Source organism: Zingiber officinale, chromosome 2B (genome assembly GCF_018446385.1).
Source record: "Zingiber officinale cultivar Zhangliang chromosome 2B, Zo_v1.1, whole genome shotgun sequence".
In the NCBI taxonomy this organism is placed as follows: domain Eukaryota; kingdom Viridiplantae; phylum Streptophyta; class Magnoliopsida; order Zingiberales; family Zingiberaceae; genus Zingiber; species Zingiber officinale.
In genome coordinates, this window is record NC_055989.1 from 21,967,095 (window position 1) to 21,983,711 (window position 16,617).

Here is a 16,617-nt window from a genome sequence, read left to right on the forward strand (position 1 = left end):
AAATGGCATAAAAGCATAAAAAGTCATAACACATTTCATAACATGTATAAAAGTCAAGCACTATAAGCATACATTCAAGTTGTGTCTTAGGTTTCCTAGGTTTTTCCTTTCTTTTATCTCATAGCATATGTTTGGCCAAAACCTTTCAAGTCTTTAAACTAGGTTTTAGGTGGCCTAAGGTATGGAAAACCTAAACAAGTTTCATGGCAAAAATATTAAAGAAACTATACTTACAAGTTTGGTTCACAAACAAGCTAGGACCCTTGTGGTCTTAATTAACATATATCATGCCACCAATTTTCCAATACTCTAATTAAGCATGGGAGCATCAAACAACTTTCATATCTTATTGTCATGGAAGTTTTGAGCATGTTAAAAATCTGTTTAAGCTATTCTAAAGCATCCACCTTACCATGGCCGAAACTTTAGAAATGATGTTCATGAGTTTCTATCAACATACAAGCATGCAACTCTTTGAGAAACTCTATATTCAATCATATAAACATGGTAAGTTTAAATTCAAGGTCTTCCTAAGCCTAAACCCTTCCTTGTCCGAAACTTGTGAATGGGATACTTTTGGTTCCAAGTAACCTTCAAGTATGAAAATGATAATGGATCCTTAACCATTTATTTAGAGGGTTTTGTGCAAGTTAGGTAAACAATTAAATTCCCTAGCCCTTACAAAACCTTTTTGGCCGAAACTCTAGGGTTAAATACATCCCTAATCCAACATCACATATATATAAAAATATGAGAGAAAACCTTCTTACAAAGCATAGAAAACTTATCATGAATCAAAGCTTATATTAAACATTCCTAGGATCCACAAGTCCTTTCTTTGGCCGAATTTTCACAACTTTGTTTATAGGTTTTAAAATCCTCATAAAATCCAAAAACACATTAAAATCCCTTGTACCACAGGTGAGGGGAAGCTTACATCCTTTTCTCTTGTGGTTCTAAAGTGTGGTGATGGAAGAAGAGGTCTCTTCTTCTTGTTCTCCTCCTTTGATTTCCCTTGGTAGCCTTCCTTGTATTCTAGGAGGAACCTTGTTTTTTTGGGAGCCGAAAATGGAGGAGAGGGGGCTGAGGTTCTCGGTGATGGAGAGGAGAGAATGAGAGAAATGAGAGAAAAATAAAATCTTCTCTTTACATACTCTCTTTTATGTTAAGGGGGAAGAGGTAGCAAAATTGGTTTTTGCTTTCCTTCTCCCTTAGCCCCTTTTTTTTTCATTTTTCTTTTTATTTTATTTATTTATTTGTTCTCATCATTCATGATGAAACAAGGGGGAATGAATCCCCTTAATTCCCTTCTTTAAGTCACGGCAAAAGAAGAAGAAGAGGGAGAGAAAAGAAGGAAGGCAAGTTGCCTTTTTCTTGCTCTTTTCTTGTTTTCTTTTGGCTAGCTTTTACTCTCACCCTTATCATGAGTTTCCCTCCTTTGCTATCAATATATTATTCCTATCCCAACTGGTTATTACCCATTAATCCTATCATTTACATCATGAGAGGTTCAAGGTTCAATCCTTGATCATTCCCTATTTTTATTTCTTTTTATTTCTTTTTGGTTCAACATTCTACTAATATTTTTCTAAGGTAAATTCATCATTCTCATATTTATCTTAAAAGCTTAGTGGGTGTTACAGTACCCCGTACCTCATAAAAAGTTCGTCCTCGAACTTTAAAATAGCTCCGGGTACTTTTGTTTCATATCGTCCTCGCGTTCCCAGGTGGCTTCTTCAAATCGTTGATTCCGCCATAGAACTTTTACTAAGGGTATTTCTTTGTTCCTTAACCTCTTGACTTCACGGTCCAAGATCTGAATAGGTCTACTTTCGTAACTTAGGTCCTCTTGAACCTGTACCGACTGTGGCTCAATTACTTGATCTGTGCTGTGAGTACACTTCTTGAGCATCGATACATGGAACACATTGTGAATGGCTGCCATATCTGGAGGTAGTTCTAATCTGTATGCGACTTGGCCCACTCTTTCTAAAACCCGGTACGGTCCTACGTATCGTGGGCTTAACTTGCTCCTCTTTCCGAACCTCATTATCCCTTTCATGGGGGATACCTTAAGGAATATCAAATCTCCGATGTTGAATTCTAGCGGCCTGCGCCGTTTATCGGCATAATTCTTCTGCCGACTCTGAGCAGTATCTATTCGTTGGCGGATCTTCTGTATAGCTCGGGTAGTGTCATCAATAAGTTCCGTTCGGAACCCCATTTCCTTCTTTTCACCACTTTCATACCAGCATATAGGGGATCTACACTTCCTCCCATACAGAGCTTCGTAAGGTGCCATTCAAATAGTAGCTTGGTAACTATTATTGTAGGCGAATTCTGATATGGCACCAGCTTCCCTTGAAGTCCAGGGCACAAGCTCTTAACATATCTTCTAATATTTGGTTCACTCTTTCAGTTTGCCCATCGGTCTGAGGGTGGAAAGCTGTACTAAATAACAACTTCGTGCCGAGGGTCTTCTGAACGCACTCCCAAAAGTGTGAAACAAAACGACCGTCTCTATCAGAAATAATGGTCTTTGGAATACCATGTAGCCAAATGATTTCCTTAACATATAACTGAGCTAGCTGTTCAGTTGAATAAGTCATTTTGATCGCCAAAAAGTGTACAGACTTCGTCAATCTGTCTATAATCACCCATATAGCGTCATATCCGTTTGTCATCCTGGGAAGACCCGAAATGAAATCCATAGAGATTTCTTCTCATTTCCATTCTGGAATTTGGACAGACTGTAGTAATCCGCCCGGTCTCTGGTGTTCAGCTTTTACCCTTTGGCAGGTCAGGCAAGTACTGACATACTGAGCCACTTCTCTTTTCATGCCAGACCACCAAAATTTCTTTTTCAGGTCCTGGTATATCTTAGTGGAGCCCGGGTGTATTACATAGGGTGTTGTATGAGCTTCTTCCAGTATTTTCCTTCGCAACTCTGGGTCCTCTGGAATGCATAACCGATCCTTGAGGTATAATATCCCGTTGTCCGCGATACGGAACCCGTCATTCTTCCCTTCCAAAGTCTCTTGTTTGATTCTCTGGAGGTTTTGGTCACTGGTTTGCTTTTCCAGTATACTCTCAAATAACATTGGTGTTATGGTGAGGGTAGAAAGTCGCCCGGACATAGTTTCGACCCAAGGATACGAAACACGTCTCGGTTCCTCGATGGATTCCCATATTGGTTCGTTTCCAGCATTAAGTAAAACTTTAGCATATTGATTGAAATTAGGTAGCTGACCTGAGCTGATGGCAAAGGCGTTCGCCACGTTATCCTGAGCGAGAGAGTAGACTCTAGCATTGGTCATAGTGGGAGGGGCCTCCAATCTTCCTTGGCTAATTGAAGTCCCTTCTATGGCAGTATGCATCTGGTGAAGCTGTGCAGAGGTGCTCCTATTCTGGTTGTTCTGCGGAGGTAGTGCCTGAGACTGAGTAGGATAATTTCTTGCCAAATGACCTTTCTTTCCGCAGTTGTAGCACTTTCTGGTGCTTAGGAGACATACTCCAGAATGCATCTTTCCACATGTGGCACACTGAGGGTACTTGGTTTGCTTAATGGTCGGACCACCTTTTGTGTTGTTCCACTGTTTCCTCTTTCGACTTGAGTTTCCTTTCCAGCCGGTTCTGGTATTGTGCGATTTTTGTCCTCCGATCAGTGCTTGGTTCTTACCCTCGTTCATTGCTCTCTGATAGTGCTCAGTAATCAGGGCACTGCTGACTAGCTCTTCTACAGTCTGCGGTCTATTAACTCCGCCGACTACGTTCAGAGCTATCTCAGGTCGGAGCATCTTCAACATTAACCGGACCCTTTCTTTTTCGGTACGGATCAGTTCTGGGCATAGACGTGCTAGGCGGTTGAATTTCTTGACGGCTTCGTTAACTGACAGATCACCTTGACGGAACTCAGTGAACTCATCATAGTGCTTGTTGGTCACTTACATATGGAAGAATTCTTCTAAGAACTCTGTCTCAAAATCTGTCCACTGTATCTGGTTTATTTGTCTTTTCACCTTTACTCGGTCCCACCACATCCGGGCATCTCCGGTAAGGCAGAACGACGTGCATTTGACCTTCTCGTGTTCAGGCCAGTCTAGTAGTTCCATTATGCTCTCCACGGTCTTGAGTCAGGCTTGTGCATCCCATGGTTCACAGTTTCCCGAGAATGCTTCCGGCTTAAGCCTTTGCCACTGAATCAGATAGGCCTCTTGTCGGACCATCGGAGTAGGGGCTGCCGGGGTTGTAGGTATAACCGGTAGTGTATTCTGATTTGCCGGTGGGGTAACTGGGTTGCCTTGCTGACCCATTAAAGTAGTGATCAGCTGCTGTTGCTCTGTGATCTGATGTTGGAGGTCTGCGACTACCTATGTCAGGTCTGGTGGAGTCACTGTCCCCTCGATTCGGGCATTGCGTGTCCTAACCATGTTTATCTAAATAATGACAAATAGACTAGTATAAGAGGTTATCGTTTTTAGCCAATTTAACGTACTGTTTTGTTTCTATCTATTTGTTATGGTATTATTCCTAACCTACTAATATGTAATCCTAATCTAAATTATAACTAAAAGCATAGAATAAAGCATCAAACATAAGCAAGCAAAACATGAAACTAAAGCATAAGCAACCTAAGGAAAAGTAAAGAATAGAGTGACAAACAATATAACATAAGGAAATAAAACATAAGCAATATAGCAAAGAAAATAAAGCATAGGCAATATAACAAGGAAGAAAATAAAGCATAAGTCATATAACATGAAACTAAGCATAAGCATATAACAAGAAAATTAAGCATAAACATTCTTACTTGGAGCGGCAGGTCGGAGGCATGATGTGTGTGTAGTGAACTGGCAATAACTTTGGCTCTGATACCAACCTGTAACGCCCGCCCTCCCTGCTAACCCTAAGGGACGGAGCTACGATACTCTATGTACAAATCACAGCGGAAGACTTAAATAATTTTCTTAGTTTCATAAAAACTTTTCTTTTGTTTTTCTTTTCATCAAAATCGAACTACACTATCATGGCCTCAATAAAATGATATCAAAATTAGTAGAAACATAACATCAAGTCACACATAAGGTACTACAATTCATGATACCAAAGCGTAGTTCTTTAAAAGTTTTTAAAGCAGGTTCTTATTTGGTTGCCTAGCCACTGCCACACACATCTCCTTGCCTCTCCTACTGCTCCTCTAGCTCATCCAACTTTTTCCTTTATCTGTGGTACAAGGACAGTAAGCTGTGAGCACTCATGGCTCAGTAAGTTCCTTTCCTACTCACTAAAACCGAAAATCATAGTATAATCAAAGAATGTCTCAACATGGCATCATTTCAATTAGTCATGACATAATGTAACATACTCTTTTAAGCATATCATGCAACATGAAGAAATCATAACTAGTCATGGCATATCATAGCGTAAACATAGCATGAAGCATAACATAATCTTATCTAACCATGGCATATCAATATAAGGAGTCATGGCATATCATACACATGGACATATCATGAAACATAACATAATCATATCTAACCATGGCATATCATAAATCATCATAAGGTATATGCAATATGATTTTGGAAAACATGTATCCGAAAAACATGTGTATGTCTCATGACCTTTAAAACCATTTCTTCTTACATATATATACTTGAACATAATCTCAACTTAAAGGGGATCCCAGCTATGTACCACTCACATATTGCGCGCAACCTATGTAGGTCCAAGGTAGCAAGTCTTGAACCATACAAGGCAAACATACTAGGCCCGAGTATTACTCCATCGACCTAGGGGCACTTAGGAGCCCATCCCTAACGAGGCCCGAGTCTTATTCCATCGACCCCGGGGCGCTTATGGAGCCCACCCTTGGTACAAGCCATTTAAAGTAAAGTCATGTCATACTTATACATATCATACATCATAAAAGCATGCATCACTTAGGCAGACATCATATCATAAAAGTATGCATCACTTAGGCATACATCATGTCATAAAAGTATGCATCACTTAGGCATACATCATATCATAAAGGTATGCATCACTTAGGCATACATCATGTCATAAAGGTATGCATCACTTAGGCATACATCTACCATCAAAATATGCATCACTTAGGCATACATCATATCATAACAATATGCATCACTTAGGCATAGATCATAAAACATGCATATTTTAAGCATAAAGCATATCATCAAGTATGCATAATTTAACCACAGAGCATATCATGAAAGCATGCATATTTTAAGCACTTAACATCGCATCAAAGCATGCATAATTTAACCACATATCATAACATAAAACATGAATATCTTAAGCACTTAACATAGCATCAAAGCATGCATAATTTAACCACATATCATAACATAAAGCATGCATATTTTTAAACTCATATCATATCATCAAAGCATGCATAATTTTCCCACATATAATAACATAAAGCATGCATATCTTAAGCACTTAACATAGCATCAAAGCATGCATAATTTAACCACATATCATAACATAAAGCATGCATATTTTTAAACTCATATCATACCATCAAAGCATGCATAATTATCCCACATATCATAACATAAAGCATGCATATTCTAAACTCATAACATATCGTAGAAATTCTCATCTTGTATAGCTCACAAGCATACATGTCTAAGCATAAAAGTGTATCATGTGCTCATCCAATCATAAGGAACAATGTAACATGATTAACTTGGGTACTAAGCTTCCTAATCCCTTGGATTCTTATCTTGGCCGAAACCCTCTTAGGTGTCAATTTAGGTTTTAAACAACATCCAAGCATGTAGAACCTAATTCATCCACATATCATTTTCATAGGAAGTATTATAAACAAGATTTACTTGGACTCTAAGTTCTCCAAGTCCTTGAACCTCATTTGGCCGAACCTTAACAAATGAGAAAAAAGGTTCTAAATGAGATAAAGCATGGAAACCTTAACCATATTTATAGCATTTGTTTCAAGGAATATGGTAAGCACAATTGAGTTAGTTCCTAACTCCTTTAAGCCCTTAAAATTATGTCTTGGCCGAAACTTACAAGTACTCCTTTAGGGTTTCAAGCAAGCATACAAGCATGTAAACTTACTCTAACATCATGTATAAATTCATAAGTGGCCTCATACAAGTAGTCATGGCCGAAACTTCCCTTAGCATCAATTTAGGTCACTAACAACATATAGCATGTAAATTTTAGCTTTCTACATTTCATATTTCATGGAGAGTGACATGGGCATGTTCAAGTAAGTTCTAGGGTTTCTAAAGCTTGTATTCCCTTCATGGCCGAGACTCAAAGGTGTCCACTTGAATCATAGTTAAATATATAAGCATGTGAACACAATCAACATGTTATCTCAATTTCATAAGAAACATTTTTAACACATGAGGTCTAAATTTTAAGGTTTCTAGGTCTTTAAACCCTACATGGCCGAACCTCATCAAGCATGGTATTTTTTCAAATGGCATAAAAGCATAGAAAGTCATAACACATTTCATAACATGTATAAAAGTCAAGCACTATAAGCATACATTCAAGTTGTGTTTTAGGTTTCCTAGGTTTTTCCTTTCTTTTATCTCATAGCATATGTTTGGCCGAAACCTTTCAAGTCTTTAAACTAGGTTTTAGGTGGCCTAAGGTATGGAAAACCTAAACAAGTTTCATGGCAAAAATATTAAAGAAACTATACTTACAAGTTTGGTTCACAAACAAGTTAGGACCCTTGTGGTCTTAATTAACATATATCATGCCACCAATTTTCCTATACTCTAATTAAGCATGGGAGCATAAAAAAACTTTCATATCTTATTGTCATGGAAGTTTTGAGCATGTTAAAAATCTGTTTAAGCTATTCTATAGCATCCACCTTACCATGGCTAAAACTTTAGAAATGATGTTCATGAGTTTCTATCAACATACAAGCATGCAACTCTTTGAGAAACTCTATATTCTATCATATAAACATGGTAAGTTTAAATTCAAGGTCCTCCTAACCCTAAACCCTTCCTTGGCCGAAACTTGTGAGTGGGATACTTTTGGTTCCAAGTAACCTTCAAGTATGAAAATGATAATGGATCCTTAACCATTTATTTAGAGGGTTTTGTGCAAGTTAGGTAAACAATTAAATTCCCTAGCCCTTACAAAACCTTTTTGGCCGAAACTCTAGGGTTAGATACATCCCTAATCCAACATCACATATATATTAAAATATGAGAGAAAACCTTCTTACAAAGCATATAAAACTTATCATGAATCAAAGCTTATATTAAACATTCCTAGGATCAACAAGTCCTTTCTTTGGCCGAATTTTCACAACTTTGTTTATAGGTTTTAAAATCCTCATAAAATCCAAAAACACATTAAAATCCCTTGTACCACAGGTGAGGGGAAGCTTACATCCTTTTCTCTTGTGGTTCTAAAGTGTGGTAATGGAAGAAGAGGTCTCTTCTTCTTGTTCTCCTCCTTTGATTTCCCTTGGTAGCCTTCCTTGTATTCTAGGAGGAACCTTGTTTTTTTGGGAGCCAAAAATGGAGGAGAGGGGGCTGAGGTTCTCGGTGATGGAGAGGAGAGAATGAGAGAAATGAGAGAAAAATAAAATCTTCTCTTTACATACTCTCTTTTATGTTAAGGGGGAAGAGGTAGCAAAATTGGTTTTTGCTTTCCTTCTCCCTTAGCCCCTTTTTTTTCATTTTTATTTTTATTTTATTTATTTATTTGTTCTCATCATTCATGATGAAACAAGGGGGAATGAATCCCCTTAATTCCCTTCTTTATGTCACGACAAAAGAAGAAGAAGAGGGAGAGAAAAGAAGGAAGGCAAGTTGCCTTTCTCTTGCTCTTTTCTTATTTTCTTTTGGCTAGCTTTTACTCTCACCCTTATCATGAGTTTCCCTCCTTTTCTATCAATATATTATTCCTATCCCAAATGGTTATTACCCCTTAATCCTATCATTTACATCATGAGAGGTTCAAGGTTCAATCCTTGACCATTCCCTATTTTTATTTCTTTTTATTTCTTTTTGGTTCAACATTCTACTAATATTTTTCTAAGGTAAATTCATCATTCTCATATTTATCTTAAAAGCTTCGTGGGTGTTACACCTTTGTTACACCTTAAAATTTATACCTCATGTGTTAAATATGCTTCTTATGAAATTGAGATAACATGTCGATTGTGTTCACATGCTTATATATTTAACTATGATTCAAGTGGACACCTTTGAGTCTCGGCCATGAAGGGAATACATGCTTTACAAACCCTAGAACTTACTTGAACATGCTTATGTCACTCTCCTTGAAATATGAAATGTAGAAAGCTAAAATTTACATGCTATATGTTGTTAGTGACCTAAATTGATTCTAAGGGAAGTTTCGGCCATGACTACTTGTATGAGGCCACTTATGAATTTATACATGATGTTAGAGTAAGTTCACATGCTTGTATGCTTGCTTGAAACCCTAAATGAGTACTTGTAAGTTTCGGCCAAGACATAATTTTAAGGGCTTAAAGGAGTTAGGAACTAACTCAATTGTGCTTACCATATTCCTTGAAACAAATGCTATAAATATGGTTAAGGTTTCCATGCTTTATGTCATTTAGAACCTTGTTTCACATTTGTTAAGGTTCGGCCAAATGAGGTTCAAGGACTTGGAGAACTTAGAGTCCAAGTAAATCTTGTTTATAATACTTCCTATGAAAATGATATGTGGATGAATTAGGTTCTACATGCTTGGATGTTGTTTAAAACCTAAATTGGCACCTAAGAGGGTTTCGGCCAAGATAAGAACCCAAGGGATTAGGAAGCTTAGTACCCAAGTTAATCATGTTACATTGTTCCTTATGATTGGATGAGCACATGATACACTTTTATGCTTAGACATGTATGCTTGTGAGCTATACAAGATGAGAATTTCTACGATATGTTATGAGTTTAGAATATGCATGCTTTATGTTATGATATGTGGGAAAATTATGCATGCTTTGATGATATGATATGAGTTTAAAATATGCATGCTTTATGTTATGATATGTGGTTAAATTATGCATGCTTTGATGCTATGTTAAGTGCTTAAGATATGCATGCTTTATGTTATGATATGTGGTTAAATTATGCATGCTTTGATGCTATGTTAAGTGCTTAAAATATGCATGCTTTCATGATATGCTATGTGGTTAAATTATGCATGCTTGATGATATGCTTTATGCTTAAAATATGCATGTTTTTATGATCTATGCCTAAGTGATGCATATTGTTATGATATTATGTATGCCTAAGTGATGCATATTTTTTTTTATGGTATGATGTATGCCTAAGTGATTCATACCTTTATGACATGATGTATGCCTAAGTGATGCATACCTTTATGATATGATGTATGCCTAAGTGATGCATACTTTTATGACATGATGTATGCCTAAGTGATGCATACTTTTATGATATGATGTGTGCCTAAGTGATGCATGCTTTTATGATGTATGATATGTATAAGTATGACATGTACTTTACTTTATATGGCTTGTACCAAGGGTGGGCTCCATAAGCGCCCCGGGGTCGATGGAATAAGACTCGGGCCTCGTTAGGGATGAGCTCCTATGTGCGCCCCTAGGTCGATGGAGTAAGACTCGGGCCTAGTATGTTTGCCTTGTATGGTTCAAGACTTGCTACCTTGGACCTACATAGGTTGCGCGCAATATGTAAGTGGTACATAGCCGGGATCCCCTTTAAGTTGAGATTATGTTCAAGTATATATATATGTAAGAAGAAATGGTTTTAAAGGTCATGAGACATACACATATTTTTCGGATACATGTTTTCCAAAATCATATTGCATATACCTTATGATGATTTATGATATGCCATGGTTAGATATGATTATGTTATGTTTCATGATATGTCCATGTGTATGATTTGCCATGACTCCTTATGATGATACGCCATGGTTAGATAAGATTATGTTATGCTTCATGCTATGCTTACGCTATGATATGCCATGACTAGTTATGATTTCTTCATGTTGCATGATATGCTTAAAAGAGTATGTTACATTATGTCATGACTAATTGAAATGATGCCATGTTGAGACATTCTTTGATTATACTATGATTTTCGGTTATAGTGAGTAGGAAAGGAACTTACTGAGCCATGAGTGCTCACAGCTTACTGTCCTTGTACCACAGATAAAGGAAAAAGCTGGATGAGCTAGAGGAGCAGCAGAAGGGGCAAGGAGATGTGTGTGGCAGTGGGTAGGCAACCAAATAAGAACATGCTTTAAAAACTTTTAAAGAACTACGCTTTGGTATCATGAATTGTAGTACCTTATGTGTGACTTGATGTTATGTTTCTAGTAATTTTGATATCATGTTATTGAGGCCATGATAGTGTAATTCGGTTTTGATGAAAAGAAAAACAAAAGAAAAGTTTTTATGAAACTAAGAAAATTATTTTAAGTCTTTCGTTGTTATTTGTACATAGAGTATCGTAGCCCTGTCCCTTAGGGTTAGCAGGGAGGGCGGGCGTTACAGATTCACCTGAAGGGGTCAAACCCATTGGGTGTAAGTGGGTCTTTAAGAGAAAGACTGACATGGATGGACTTATTTATAAGGGTCGCTTGGTAGCTAAAGGTTTCAAGCAAATTCATGGTATTGACTATGATGAAACCTTTTCTCCAGTAGCGATGTTTAAGTCCATTCGGATCATGCTTGCTATTGCAGCGTACCACGATTATGAGATCTAGCAGATGGATGTCAAAATCATGTTTCTGAATGGAAACCTGCTCGAGGATATGTACATGACACAACCTGAGGGTTTTGTGGATCCACAGCATACTGGCGGAGTATACAAGCTGCATAGGTCCATTTATGGTCTAAAGCAAGCATCTCGGAGCTGGAATCTTCTATTCAATGATGCAATCAAACAGTTTGGTTTCATCAAGAATGAAGATGAACCTTGTGTCTACAAGAAGGTTGTAGGGAACATAGTTATCTTCCTTATATTGTATGTGGATGACATACTACTCATTGGGAAAGGCATCCCTTTACTGAAGTCTGTAAAGACTTGGCTAGGGACTTGTTTCTCAATGAAGGACTTAGGTGAAGCATCCCGCATTCTAGGCATACAGATCTATAGAGATGGATCTATGAGATTGCTTGGCTTAAGTCAGAGTACATACATTGACAAGGTATTACTCCGGTTTGCCATGTAGAACTCCAAGAAGGGATTTCTGCCGATGTCACATGGTGTGAGTCTTTCGAAGACTCAGAGTCCCTCTTCTAGAGAGGAGAGAGACCGCATGGATCAGATCCCTTATGCTTCAGCCATAGGATCTATCATGTACACCATGCTATGTACTCGTCCTGATGTCTCGTATGCTTTGAGCATGATGAGCAGATACCAGTCAGATCCAAGTGAAAGTCACTGGATAGCAGTCAAGAATATTCTTAAGTACTTGAGAAGGACTAAAGAATATTTCTTGATATATGGAGGCGATGATGAGCTAGCTGTAAAGGGTTACAGTGATGCTAGCTTCCAAACTGATCAGGATGACTATTGATCGTAGTCAGGGTTCGTGTTTTGCATAAATGGTGGTGCTGTGAGCTGGAAGAGTTCGAAGTAGGACACAGTCGCTGATTCTACAACAGAGGCCAAGTATATTGCTGCATCAGAAGCAGCAAAGGAGGCAGTTTGGATCCGCAAGTTCATTACTGAGCTTAGGGTGGTTCCTTGCATAGCTGATCCCAAAGAGCTCTATTGTGACAACAATCGAGCAATAGCACAGGCTAAGGAACCTCGCTCACACCAGCGGACCAAACACATACTACGGCGCTTCCATCTCATTCGAGAGATCATCGATAGAGGAGATGTGAAGATTTGCAGAGTACCCACTGAGGCTAACATCGCAGATCCCTTGACCAAGGCTTTGGCACAGAGAAAGCATGATGGTTACACTAGATCATTGGGCCTTAGAGCTTATACTGATTGGCACTAGTGCTAGTGGGAGATTGTTAATTAGAGCCCTAGAGCCAATCATTTAATGATTGTTGTATGGACTCGTTGTATCATATTTCTTATATATAAAGGCATTTGTTTATGGTTATTATACTTACTTGTATTGGTGCTAAATAACTAAGTATAATAGCGTCCTTGAGTAGAACGTTCTTACCTATATCAATCGATTGGTTGAATCGATAGTGAGATGATATAGGGAATACTACTCTTAATCATTCCTAGTCAAGTATTAACATTCAGGGACAATGTTAATACGACGAGACTAGCATGTAGGTCAACTCGATGACTTGATCTCAAAAGTCATGGATATAGAGATATCAAGTTAATACATGGGCATGCATTGGAGAATATATACTGAATGACCCGCCATGAGAAAGTATCATGGATCGTTATATGAGTGTCATATACTTTCTCATGTGGCTATTAGTATGACTATTAGTCATTGGACCTGAAGTCACCATGGTTCCCTACATAAGGAGTTTCATACTTTTTCTTCGTCAAGCATCACCCGTAACTGGGTGGACTATAAAGGCGATTACTGGGTATGTAACAAATTATGTGGAGGGATGTGAGTAATGTACATGGGATCTATCCCTCCTATATGACGGGAGTGACGTCGATATTCTTGATAGAGTGAGACCACTAAGTGCATGACCATGCCCAAATGAGTCAATATGAGATGTTGAGCTCATTTGATTGAGTGAGTCTACTTGGGATTCAAGATTTAGATTGATTAGAGGATGACACGGTCTATGCCTCACATTGATCAATCTAGATGTCAAGGATAGAAGGACACTTGTCATATATTGTGAAGAGTCACAATTAGTAGTCACAAGGTGATGTTGGATCTCAACATTCTTATAACTTGGGTAGTAATGATGTGTTGCTAGATACCGCTCATTACTTATGCTTCTAAATGGGTTTAGGAGCATTGCCAATGTTATAAGAACCTATAGGGTCACACACAAAGGGTAATTAGATGGAGATTAGGTTCATTTGATGAACCTAAAGGATTAGGTCCATGTGATGAACCAAATTGGATTAAGAGTAATCCAAATTAGACTAATTGAGTTGGACTCAATTTGGTTCATGTGTTAGATGAGTCTAATTTGGACTTAGACTCATTGAGTCAATTTAATTCAATGAATAGAGATTCATTAAATTAAAATTGACTTGAACCAATGATTAGATTTGATCAACCATGGGAGAGAAGTGGTCAAGTTTGACTTGACTTGAGAGGAAGATGAAAGGTCAAGTTTGACTTGACCATTTGCCACCTCATTGGTGAGTTGGCAAAGAGTGGGCCAATGATGATGCTCCACATCATCATGATTGCTTAAGTGGGAGCCACCTCATGGGAGTTACCAAGAGTTGTGACTCTTGGTATTCCATGGAGGTTATTAACCTCATTTATGTGGCCGGCCATTCATTCATGGGGTGAGTTTTCATTTCTTTTGTGTAACTCTCATCTTCTTCCTCAAGCTCTCTCTTCTCTCCCTCTCCTCCACCTTGTCTGAACCTTTCAAAGGTGCTAGCACACCTTTTGTTTGGTTTCTCCATCTCTTGCTTGTGTGGATACACATAGAGGAGTATCTACTTTGATACTCTCGAGATCCGGCGAACCTTGGACGAGCGGGATTAGCGAAGGGCATCGTATCAAGGGTAAAGATCTTCTCCTTTGTAGATCTAGTTTAGATCTAGGCTAGAAACTCGTACTCGAAGTTTTACGTAAATTTTATTTCTTCCCACGGATCCGGTGGCGGGGTTTCAGGGTTTCCGCAACGCAAAAAATGGTTTTTACGTCCCGAAAAATCCAACACTCTATGTCTCCTCTTCTTCTCTTACTTGACATGATGTCCTTCAAGAATTTGGCAAACTTGGGCATTTGTAATATTGCATCAATGAGAGGAACTTCAACACATATCTCTTAAACTTTCTCCAAGAATTTTCCAAATTCTTCATCCTTCTTGAGCATAACAAGTCTTTGATGAAAAGGAACTACTTGACTTTGTAAGTAAAGTGGAAGAGTCTTTTCAACCTTGGCGGTACTCTCCTCGATCTTCTCGAACCTCGTTAGGTTCTTGTGTTGAAGGAGAAAGCTCTTCTTCAAAGTTCATCCCTTTTTGAGCAGTCACTTGGGGATCTCCCAAGGTCCGTCCGCTCCTAAGTTCAATTCGATTGTAGTGCTCCATAGGATTAACATTAGGTTTTCCAGGAAGTTGTCCTGGTGCTCTGGAAGATGAAGAAGCTAATTGGGCAATTTGACTATCCTGAATCTTTTAATGTTTTTCAGAATTATCCATTCTCTGAGTAAGCCTCAAAATATCTTGCTTCATTTCATTCTGATTTGAGATAATTTCTTCAAACATCTTTTCAATTTTAGACATTGGAAAGCCTTGAAAAGATTGTTGTTGTTGAAAATTCTGCTGCCCAGACTGAAAATTAGGTCTTTCCCCCATAGATGGTCCTTGCTCTTGATTATTTTTATAAGAAAAATTCGGATGACTTTTCCATTCAGGGTTGTATGTACTTGAGTACGGGTTGTTCTGTCTCTGATTAAGACCCATGATTGCATCACATTGCTCCAATTGATTGATTTGTGCAGAGATAGCTCCCAAAGGACATGAGTCACTAGAGTGGTCAGAACTTCCACATACTTCACAAGTAGATACAATGGCATTGACCGTATTTGAATTAGTTCCCATGCTTTCTAATTTCTTTGTAAGAGAATCTAGTTTTGTAGCCATTAAAGTGACTGCATCAACATCGAACTTTCCTGACGCTTTTGTTGGGTTTACACAAGAATAGCCACCACTTCTCTCATTTGCCCATTGATGATGATTTTGTGCTACACTTTCAATTATTTCCTCAGCTTCATCCAGGCTTTTATTCATGAGTGCCCCTCTAGCAGCTAAATCTAGGGAGACCTTAGTATGATAATTGATGCCATTATAGAATGTGTGCAACACTAACCACTTCTCCAAGCCATGATGTGGGCATTGTCTGAGCATATTATTATATCTATCCCAAGTTTCAAATAAAGATTCTGAGTCATCTTGTTTAAAACTTGCAATGAGATTCCTCATATGAGCCATTTTACTAGGTGGCTAGAATTTATTCAGAAATTGTTGCTCGCATTGTTCCCATGTGGTGATGCTATTTGGAGCTAAAGAGTTTAGCCATTGCTTAGCTCTGTCTCTTAAAGAAAACCCAAATAATAATAAATGCACTGCTTCAGAAGGAACACCATTCATTTTCATTGTTCCGCATATCTCATAGAAGACCTCCAAGTGTTGATTTGGGTCCTCAGGCGGTCCTTCACCAAACTGATTATGCTACACCATAGAAATAATAGCCAGTTTGATCTCAAAATTATTTACTTCAACAGAAGGTCTTGAAATGCTAGATCGAAACCCTCTAGCAAAAGGTGTTGCATAATCCTTTAATGGTCTATTTGCCATGCTAGAATGTTCTTGTTCTTCTTGATGTCTTTGTGAAGTTCTTCTTCTATGAAATGTTCTGTCTATTTCGGGGTCTAGAGGAAGAAGTTCTCCTGCAAAGTTAGATCTTTGCATACACAAGAATAAGATTTCA

At 38.2% G+C, this 16,617-nt stretch overlaps 1 pseudogene; it reads left to right on the top strand.

Annotated features, from left to right (window-relative positions):
• Positions 1-16,005: 16,005 nt before the first annotated feature.
• LOC122049961 lies at positions 16,006-16,117 on the top strand (annotated as a pseudogene).
• The last annotated feature ends 500 nt before the right edge of the window (positions 16,118-16,617 follow it).